An 11,042-nucleotide genomic window follows, 5' to 3' on the forward strand; every position below is an offset into this window, starting at 1 on the left:
TGTGTTTTTGCTGAGAAAATAAATTACTGAAAATAAAGGAAAATGTAAAATCACATATTTCTCTACTTTGAAATTTAGTACATAATGAAGATAGTATTTCACATCAGTAAAGAAAAGAACACTTATTTAATATATGGGATTGGTTAATAGCTATTGGAAAATAGATAAACATTATTTCATTAATACAAGTAAATTAAAATTAAGAAAGCTATAAAAATATAAAAATTAAATTGCTAGAATAAAATGAATGGGAATGTTTTTGAGGCATCTTGGGGGCTGACTTTGCCAATGAATATATCTGGTAGCTGTTCCTTATTCTACCTTCACTTGCCCAGCCTCCATCATCCTGATTCTACTTTATTTTAATCCATAGCTCTTATCTTTATTTGACATTACATATTCACTTGATGTATGTATCTCTTAACTAGAATGTACATCCCATGAATGCTGAGGTTTTATCTGCTTAATTATTTATGGCATCCACAGTTCCTTGAAAAAATGCCTGGTATGAAGCAGGCCTTCACAGTATTTGTTGAATAAAAGAATGACTCATCATGATTGTTGAGAGACATTTATACATTGTCAGCTTTAGCCTTTAGAAATAAAAATGCAAATTCATATTATAAAAATCCTATGCTTCGCTTGCATAGGATAGATAAAACTTATGATTGCAAGCATAAAGTTTTATTTGTAAATGAATAAAAAAAGAAAAGCAGGTTTGCTTTTCCATTCTTTGCACCACCACCATTTTTCAACATATAAAGCATGCTTTTGCAAAGGAGGCTTTGAGGGAACTAGAAGGTATGGTGTTTATAGCCAATTTAGCATATGTAAAAACAGCTGCCTGGATATGGTGCTGCTTCCCTATAAAACCGCATTGGTGATAAAAGAAAACAACAACAACATTGTTTTCAAAGGTCAAAATATTCTATTCTTCTGTCCACTCTCCGTTTTTTTTTCACCATCTCAGTTGTAATCTCTATTTTGTCTCTTTCATGATTTATTTTTATTTCCAAATGTGCATTCTTATCTCATCTTTGATTATAGAATGTAGTTATCTTTTATTTTGATTCTATAAGAGAATAAACTATCTTTACCAATTTTTAAAACTGCTTTAAGAATAAATCATGGTTTGGCTTACAACAAATGAAACAACTTGCAAAGAAAAATTCCATAATTTTAGTAAAATACGCATCCACAAATGTCTGTAGACATTCCCATCAAATAAATTAGCAGTTTTAAGATACACATTACACTGTAACCTTTGATGCATTATAATTTCACACATCTTGATTCTTAATTTCCAAAAAGGATTCCAAGTATTAGATGCATGTAAAATAAAGATGATTCAGATTTCATTAGTTTGTAGATTTGTGATATATTATCTGAATATTATTGCCAATTAGTTCCTATGCTTTTATTTTCTTTTGATTTTCATGCTCCTACAAGAAAATCTTAGAATTTTCTGGGAACGCGTGTGTATGTGAGAAAGCTGTCTTTGGTTTTCTAGTTACATTATATCAGATAATCCATACTTGGCAAAGGAAATTTGAATGAAACCATTCAAGACAAAATTATGGACTGTTGGTGGGTTTTTAAAACAGCTAATGGAAATTATAATGTGTAAAGTTTATACCACCAATGACTATAAGAGACTTAATACAACTGATGAGTAATTTTATGTTGCTAAATAACTATAAATTAAGGTAATCAAAGTGTTAGTTGTGATAAGAAGCATTGCAACATTATATTGCTTATAAGCAAATCGATTTTCAAGTGGACAAATAAAAGCTAATAAAGAATTTTAATAAACACAAGGTTGATATTGTCTGTTTAAAAGCCATACAATTTCAACTAATACCAATACTTTTCAAGCTACTTCGGGAAATAGAAAAAGAGGGAGAACTTCCAAATTCATTCTACGAGGCCAACATCACCCTGATACCTAAACCAGACAAAGACACTTCAAAGAAAGAAAACTACAGACCAATATCTCTAATGAACCTAGATGCAAAAATCCTCAATAAAATTCTGGCAAATCGGATACAAAAACATATCAAAAAAATTGTGCACCATGATCAAGTAGGATTCATCCCTGGGATGCAAGGCTGGTTCAATATACTGAAATCAATAAATGTTATTCACCACATCAATAGACTTAAAAATAAGAACCATATGATCATCTCGATAGATGCGGATAAAGCATTCGACAAAGTACAGCATCCCTTTATGTTCAAAACTCTAGAAAAACTAGGGATAACAGGAACATACCTCAATATTGTAAAAGCAATCTATGCTAAGCCTCAGGCTAGCATCATACTGAATGGAGAAAAATCGAAGGCATTCCCTCTAAAATCTGGAACAAGACAGGGATGCCCTCTCTCACCACTTCTGTTCAACATAGTTCTCGAAACACTGGCCAGAGCAATTAGACAGACGAAAGAAATTAAAGGTATCAAAATAGGAAAAGAAGAACTTAAATTATCACTATTTGCAGATGACATGATTCTATACCTAGCAGACCCAAAAGGGTCTACAAAAAACTATTAGAGCTAATAAATGAATTCAGCAAAGTGGCAGGATATAAAATCAACACGCATAAATCAAAGGCATTCCTGTATATCAGCGACAAATCCTCTGAAATGGAAATGAGGACAACCACTCCATTCACAATATCTTCAAAAAAAATAAAATACTTGGGAATCAACCTAACAAAAGAGGTGAAAGACTTATACAATGAAAACTACAGAACCCTAAAGAGAGAAATAGAAGAAGATCTTAGAAGATGGAAAAATATACCCTGTTCATGGATAGGCAGAACTAACATCATCAAAATGGCGATATTACCAAAAGTTCTCTATAGGTTTAATGCAATGCCAATCAAAATCCCAACGGCATTTCTTGTAGAAATAGAGAAAGCAATCATGAAATTCATATGGAAAAATAAAAGACCCAGAATAGCAAAAACAATGCTAAGCAGGAAATGTGAGTCAGGCGGTATAGCGATACCAGACTTCAAACTATATTACAGAGCAATAGTAACAAAAACAGCATGGTACTGGTACCAAAACAGGCGGGTGGACCAATGGTACAGAATAGAGGACACAGAAACCAATCCACAAAACTACAACTATCTTATATTTGATAAAGGGTCTAAAAGCATGCAATGGAGGAAGGATAGCATCTTCAACAAATGGTGCTGGGAAAACTGGAAATCCATATGCAACAAAATGAAACTGAATCCCTTTCTCTCGCCATGCACAAAAGTTATTTCAAAATGGATCAAGGAGCTTGATATCAAATCAGAGACACGCTGTCTGATAGAAGAAAAAGTTGGCTACGATCTACATACTGTGGGGTCGGGCTCCAAATTCCTCAGTAGGACACCCATAGCACAAAAGTTAATAACTAGAATCAACAAATGGGACTTACTCAAACTAAAAAGTTTTTTCTCAGCAAAAGATACAATAAGAGAGGTAAATAGAGAGCCTACATCCTGGGAACAAATCTTTACTCCTCACACTTCAGATAGAACCCTAATATCCAGAGTATACAAAGAACTCAAAAAATTAGACAATAAGAGAACAAACAACCCAATCAACAAATGGGCCAAGGACCTGAACAGACACTTCTCAGAGGAGGACATACAATCAATCAACAAGTACATGAAAAAATGCTCACCATCTCTAGCAGTCAGAGAAATGCAAATCAAAACCACCCTAAGATACCATCTCACTCCAGTTAGATTGGCAGCCATTATGAAGTCAAACAACAACAAGTGCTGGCGAGGATGTGGGGAAAAGGGTACACTTGTACATTGCTGGTGGGACTGCAAATTGGTGCAGCCAATTTGGAAAGCAGTATGGAGATTTCTTGGAAAGCTGGGAATGGAGCCACCATTTGACCCAGCTATTCCCCTTCTCGGTCTATTCCCTAAAGACCTAAAAAGAGCATGCTACAGGGACACTGCTACATCGATGTTCATAGCAGCACAATTCACAATAGCTAGACTGTGGAACCAACCTAGATGCCCTTCAATGGATGAATGGATAAAAAAAATGTGGCATTTATACACAATGGAGTATTACTCTGCATTAAAAAATGACAAAATCATAGAATTTACAGGGAAATGGATGGCATTAGAGCAGATTATGCTAAGTGAAGCTAGCCAATCCCTAAAAAACAAATGCCAAATGTCTTCTTTGATATAAGGAGAGTAACTAAGAACAGAGTAGGGTCGAAGAGCATGAGAAGAAGATTAACATTAAACAGGGATGAGAGGTGGGAGGGAAAGGGAGAGAGAAGGGAAAATGCATGGAAACGGAAGGAGACCCTCAGAGTTATACAAAAGTACATACAAGAGGAAGTGAGGGGAAGGGGAAAAATAATACAAGGGGGACAAACGAATGTCAGTAGAGGGGGCAGAGAGAGAAGAGGGGAGGGGAGGGGAGGGGAGGGGTGATAGTAGAGGATAGGAAAGGCAGCAGAATACAACAGACACTAGTATGGCAATATGTAAATCAATGGATGTGTAACTGATGTGATTCTGCAATCTGTATATGGGGTAAAAATGGGAGCTCATAACCCACTTGAATCAAATTGTGAAATATGATATATCAAGAACTATGTAATGTTTTGAACAGCCAATAAAAAAAAAAAAAAAAAGAAAAGAAAAAAAAAAAAAATAAAAGCCATACAATTTCAGAAGCAAATAAAATAGTTAAATATTCAATAAATGTTATTTTAGACTCATTATGTATTCTTTTTTGGCTTTCATTGTATTGTTTCTTAACACTTTGAACCTGTGAAACCCATAGAAAAGTTAATGTCAAGAATTTTTCCTCTGGCCTGATGTCATAACAGTCATAGTGTTTTGCTAAGTACTTTCAGACTCACCATATTTTATTAGAGCCTGGCTTAATTTTCATTAATCCTATATGAAGCTAACATTTATGTCTTTATTAATGCTATGCAAAACTAACAACAGAAAACCAGAACGTAAGCCTTCAGAATCTCTTTTTTTTTGGGGGGGGGGGGAGCAGGGAGAGGAGATGAATGTGCTCCCTGTCCCTCTACCCATGCATCTTGAATAATATATATATTTGTGTGTTTGTGTGTGTGTGTGTGTGTGTGTGTGCACATACTACAAAAGTTGTATCCCAAGTGGAATCATTTGAACAGGTAAATCCATGTTTCTGAATGTAAAGTTGACCACCATGTATCCCAGAGTAATAATCATATTAAGTAGTGAAATTAATAAAGAAAATGTGTTAACTCTAACTTTAATTTTATATGATTTAATTATCAGGACCTAGTTTGAATATCCCTAAAGCATACAATAACTTCAGGGCCTGTGTTTATTTTGCAGGTTATCCTTGGAAGCACAAATGAGGCAATAGCAAAAATGAGATGAGAAAAGGAGAAAAGCCAATAAATGATTCATTAAAAAGCAAGTTACCTATTAAAGCAGGGTTCAATCCCACTGGAAAGTGTTTGAAGAACTATGTGTAAATCATCTCAGAAGTGCCCCTCTATGGTCCATGGAAATCAAGATCCTTATCCACCATTAGGGTCTATCTTTGAGAGTTTTATTTGTAATATAAAATTTTCAATACTTCTTGGCTTTTCTGTGTGCAGGATAAGAAAACGTTCCAGAGAAAGTCCTCAGACAGAAAAGCAGACTTCTTGTTAATAAGATGGAAATCTGTCTGTGTGCCTAATCACTGTTGGTGTCTGTGAATCTTAATAGTAGGTAGGCTTTCTTTTTTTTTTTTTTCTCCATGCCATACCTTATAAATACATGAGTCATATGCACACATTAAGAGAGAGAGAGTGATATACTCCTTCTCAGACATGCAATGTCAGCAGTTTCCTAAATTCCTAAAACTTTTTCTCTCTCTTCTCCGTCAGGATTTTCCATCCTTCTTATGACCTTGTAGTTTCATCACAATGTCTGGTTCGGGTCTTCCTGGCTGTGTACTGATTTATTGACCTTGTTTTCATGGATTATCCTTTCCTCTCTTTTCTCCTCAGTTCAGTACATTACCTTGCTATTCTCTGATTTAGTTGTTACCAACTGAGTTTGTATTAATTATGTCCTGTCCTCTGCTCTAATCTCCACATAGAGTAGATCAAGTAATTCCAATTCTAATTTTCCGTGATGTCTATAATACTGAAAAAACATGTCCTATTATACTAATACAAAACAGTATAACCTATTTAATAACAAACTTTCTTGTTTCATTTTGATGAGTAAATTAATCTGGTATTAATGACCAAATCACTCTTTCAAAATAGATAATCAAAACAACTGGCCTGGATGTCATCTTAAAGCAGTGAGTTTGCATTTCATTCAATACCAGGAAAGTATATTTGCATTAATATGTATTTAACTTTATTGATAGTGTTTATGAGAAATTCCTGTTTTCCCCCAAGATGTGAGTGAGCTCATAATACAATTTTATTCCAATCATGTTAAATAAAATAAAAACATGATTGAAGACACTCTAAGATATAATATACTGAGTGGTTAATAGCATTCATTTAGCATTTCCTAAAGTAAATTATGTTGAAATTGGATTCAGTGATTCAGGACATTTTATTAGAGCAATTGTAAATTACTCCAAACCAATCTACTATATTTTATTTGCACAAAAAATTAAATCTGCAATTTCTTCTTTCTCAAAATCTTCATTACTTGTTTGAAGACATCTAGGAGAGAATAAACAGAAATGCTGTTTTTAATTGCATTTAAAATCTCTTTAAGTTATATTGTGAAGATTAAGTTATTATGAATCATAAAGTTTGTTTTAGTTGAAATAAGAAAAACATTAAATAAATTTGATTTTAAAAAATTTTTGTAGTTGTAGATGGATACAATACCTTTAATTTATTTGTTTATCTTTATGTGGGGCTAAGGATTGAACCCAGGGCCTCAAACATGCTAGGCAAGTGCTCTACTACTGAGATACAACCCCAGCCCTAAAATTGATTTTTTAATAAAACAATTTTCTATTTAGAGACAGTATTATATATATACAGTTAAGGGCAAAACTCCTTCATTGAAAGGAAAATTAGTAAGTATTCTTGGTCTTACTTCATCAGTGACAATATATCAATCAATTATTTGACAACTTCTCTTTCCCAGTGTAGATATAATTTCTAAAGATGAAATCAGTTCTCCATTCTTGTGCTCCAAATTGGAGATACTTGTGAGACCTCACAAGTACTAAGTATACAAATCTTCATTAATAGGAAAACAAAATAGTCATTTAGACCACTTTCTTCTGAGGACCAGTTTCACAGCTCTAGTTATTTTAAAGTGAGAAATGAGAAAGAAATAAATTTATACTGCTTCTTATAAAGATATGGGGAAGATCAGTGGAAAAGGAGATTGAGGAGGAGGGAAGAAGAATAGGAAAGGGGAGTAAAAGCAGAATCAATTTAACAAAATCATCTTATGTGCATATATAAATATATCACAGGGAATTTCACCTTTTTGCATATGTAGAAAGAACCAATAAACATTAGTAAATGAGCAAAGGAATATCAGTAGACTAGAGGATGGAAAATAGAGGGAGAAAGGAGGAGAGTGAATGGGGGAGGGAACAGAGACTGAAATGGAGTAAATAAAATTCCATGCATGTAAGATTTCATCAAAATGAACCCAACTTCTATGAAACTATAATGCTCTAATAAAAAATTTATACTGGTTACTAATTAATAAAGCACCATGGATATAAGCAAGAGTCTGAGTTTACTGAAAAACCTCATAACTTAAATAGCCGTGTAAAGACTTCTGATTAAGATAAAAAGAAAATTTCAAGTATTAATGTGGTTAGAATTCTCTGGCAGAGAATTCTGAGAAAATGATGATTTACTTCTCAATTCCAAATCCCTTTAATTCCTGACAAAAAAATGATATTGAACACCCTATCTGATTTTATCATGCCAATTTATCTGTGACATCAAGAGCTGTGACATCAAGAGCTGATACATTTCCCTGCAAATTCTATGATTTTGTCATTTTTTAATGCAGAGTAATACTCCATTGTGTATAAATGCCACATTTTTTTTATCCATTCGTCTATTGAAGGGCATCTAGGTTGGTTCCACAGTCTTGCTATTGTGAATTGTGCTGCTATGAACATCGATGTAGCAGTGTCCCTGTAGCATGCTCTTTTTAGGTCTTTAGGGAATAGACCAAGAAGGGGAATAGCTGGGTCAAATGGTGGCTCCATTCCCAGCTTTCCAAGAAATCTCCATACTGCTTTCCAAATTGGCTGCACCAATTTGCAGTCCCACCAGCAATGTACAAGTGTACCCTTTTCCCCACATCCTCGCCAGCACTTGTTGTTGTTTGACTTCATAATTGCTGCCAATCTTACTGGAGTGAGATGGTATCTTAGGGTGGTTTTGATTTGCATTTCTCTGACTGCTAGAGATGGTGAGCATTTTTTCATGTACTTGTTGATTGATTGTATGTCCTCCTCTGAGAAGTGTCTGTTCAGGTCCTTGGCCCATTTGTTGATTGGGTTATTTGTTATCTTATTGTCTAATTTTTTGAGTTCTTTGTATACTCTGGATATTAGGGCTCTATCTGAAGTGTGAGGAGTAGAGATTTGTTCCCAGGATGTAGGCTCCCTATTTACCTCTCTTATTGTTTCTTTTGCTGAGAAAAAACTTTTTAGTTTAAGTAAGTCCCATTTGTTGATTCTAGTTATTAACTTTTGTGCTATGGGTGTCCTATTGAGGAATTTGGAGCCCAACCCCACAGTATGTAGATCGTAGCCAACTTTTTCTTCTATCAGACGGCGTGTCTGTGATTTGATATCAAGCTCCTTGATCCATTTTGAATTAACTTTTGTGCATGGTGAGAGAAAGGGATTCAGTTTCATTTTGTTGCATATGGATTTCCAGTTTTCCCAGCACCATTTGTTGAAGATACTATCTTTCCTCCATTGCATGCTTTTAGCCCCTTTATCAAATATAAGATAGTTGTAGTTTTGTGGATTGGTTTCTGTGTCCTCTATTCGGTACCATTGGTCCACCCGCCTGTTTTGGTACCAGTACCATGCTGTTTTTGTTACTATTGCTCTGTAGTATAGTTTTAAATCTGGTATCGCTATACTGCCTGATTCACACTTCCTGCTTAGCATTGTTTTTGCTATTCTGGGTCTTTTATTTTTCCATATGAATTTCATGATTGCTTTCTCTATTTCTACAAGAAATGCCGTTGGGATTTTGATTGGCATTGCATTAAACCTATAGAGAACTTTTGGTAATATCGCCATTTTGATGATGTTAGTTCTGCCTATCCATGAACAGGGTATATTTTTCCATCTTCTAAGATCTTCTTCTATTTCTCTCTTTAGGGTTCTGTAGTTTTCATTGTATAAGTCTTTCACCTCTTTTGTTAGGTTGATTCCCAAGTATTTTATTTTTTTTTTGAGGATATTGTGAATGGAGTGGTTGGATGGCATTAGAGCAGATTATGCTAAGTGAAGCTAGCCAATCCCTAAAAAACAAGTGCCAAATGTCTTCTTTGATATAAGGAGAGTAACTAAGAACAGAGTAGGGACGAAGAGCATGAGAAGAAGATTAACATTAAACAGGGATGAGAGGTGGGAGGGAAAGGGAGAGAGAAGGGAAATTGCATGGAAATGGAAGGAGACCCTCAGGGTTATACAAAATTACATACAAGAGGAAGTGAGGGGAAAGGGAAAAATAATACAAGGGGGAGAAATGAATGACAGTAGAGGGGGTAGAGAGAGAAGAGGGGAGGGGAGGGGAGGAGAGGGGAGGGGGGATAGTAGAGGATAGGAAAGGCAGCAGAATACAACAGACACTAGTATGGCAAGATGTAAATCAATGGATGTGTAACTGATGTGATTCTGCAATCTGTATATGGGGTAAAAATGGGAGTTCATAACCCACTTGAATCAAAGTGTGAAATATGATATATCAAGAACTATGTAATGTTTTGAACAACCAACAATAAAAAATTAAAAAAGAGCTGATACATCAACAGACAAAAAAAATTAAGACTATATGTTATAATTTAGATATAAGGTGTTCCCCAAAAGCTCATGTGTAGAAAGTTTAAAGGTAAAGTGAATTTGTTATGGGAGCCTTAACCTACTCAGTGCATTAATCGCCTGATAGGGATTAACTGGGTGGTAACTGTAGGCAGGTAGAGTGTGTCTACAGGAGGTAGGTCACTGGGGATGTGCCTTTGGGGTTTATATTTTGTTCCTGGTGATTGGAGCTCTCTCTGCTTTCTGATTGTCACACCCTTCTGCCCTAATGTTCTGCAGAACTAATTTGAGTACAGAGCAATAGAATTGGCTGCCTATGTACTGAGACTTCTGAAACTGTGAGCCCCCAAATAATTTTTCCTCTGCTAATTGTTCTTGTCACATCTTTTGGTCACAGCAATAAAAACATGGCCTAAAACACTACATACAAATTCTCTGGTAAACATAGACAACGTTTATATAAAATATTACCAAATAAAATTTTTAAAAAAATTTGCTCAGGAGAACACAAGGATCTAGTAGACAGATATCAGGCGTGGGGTGGGTCCTGGACTTGGAAGGTGGGTCTTTTAAGTTGTATAATCAGGGGAGCACTTTTCCTCCCCTAATATGATTAACAAGGAAAGAAAGTAAGCATTTAGAACACTTTTCTGTGGCATATTTATATATGCACATAAAGTGATTTTGCAGCATTGAGCATTTCAAAGTGGGAAATGTGAATGAGACAAAATTTATTTTATTATGAAGGTAAGACTGGGTCATATCTTTTTGCTGCAGTAGTATCAGGTTGTAGAATTTGAGCTTATTGCCTGTTCTGCTTCCTCAAACTTGTGATTGAGGAAACACCTGAATGGACAGTGTGAAGCAGTTGGCTGCAGCTTATTTCCTTGAAATTTTACCAGGAAGTCAGCCCTCTCAAGAAGGCTGGCCTTCAGGTGATTAGACCTACATAGTTAATAGCAAGCTCTGAAATCAGTGGAGAAAATGTTTGACTGTGTCAAATGG

Source organism: Marmota flaviventris, chromosome 5, assembly GCF_047511675.1.
Source record: "Marmota flaviventris isolate mMarFla1 chromosome 5, mMarFla1.hap1, whole genome shotgun sequence".
Taxonomy (NCBI): domain Eukaryota; kingdom Metazoa; phylum Chordata; class Mammalia; order Rodentia; family Sciuridae; genus Marmota; species Marmota flaviventris.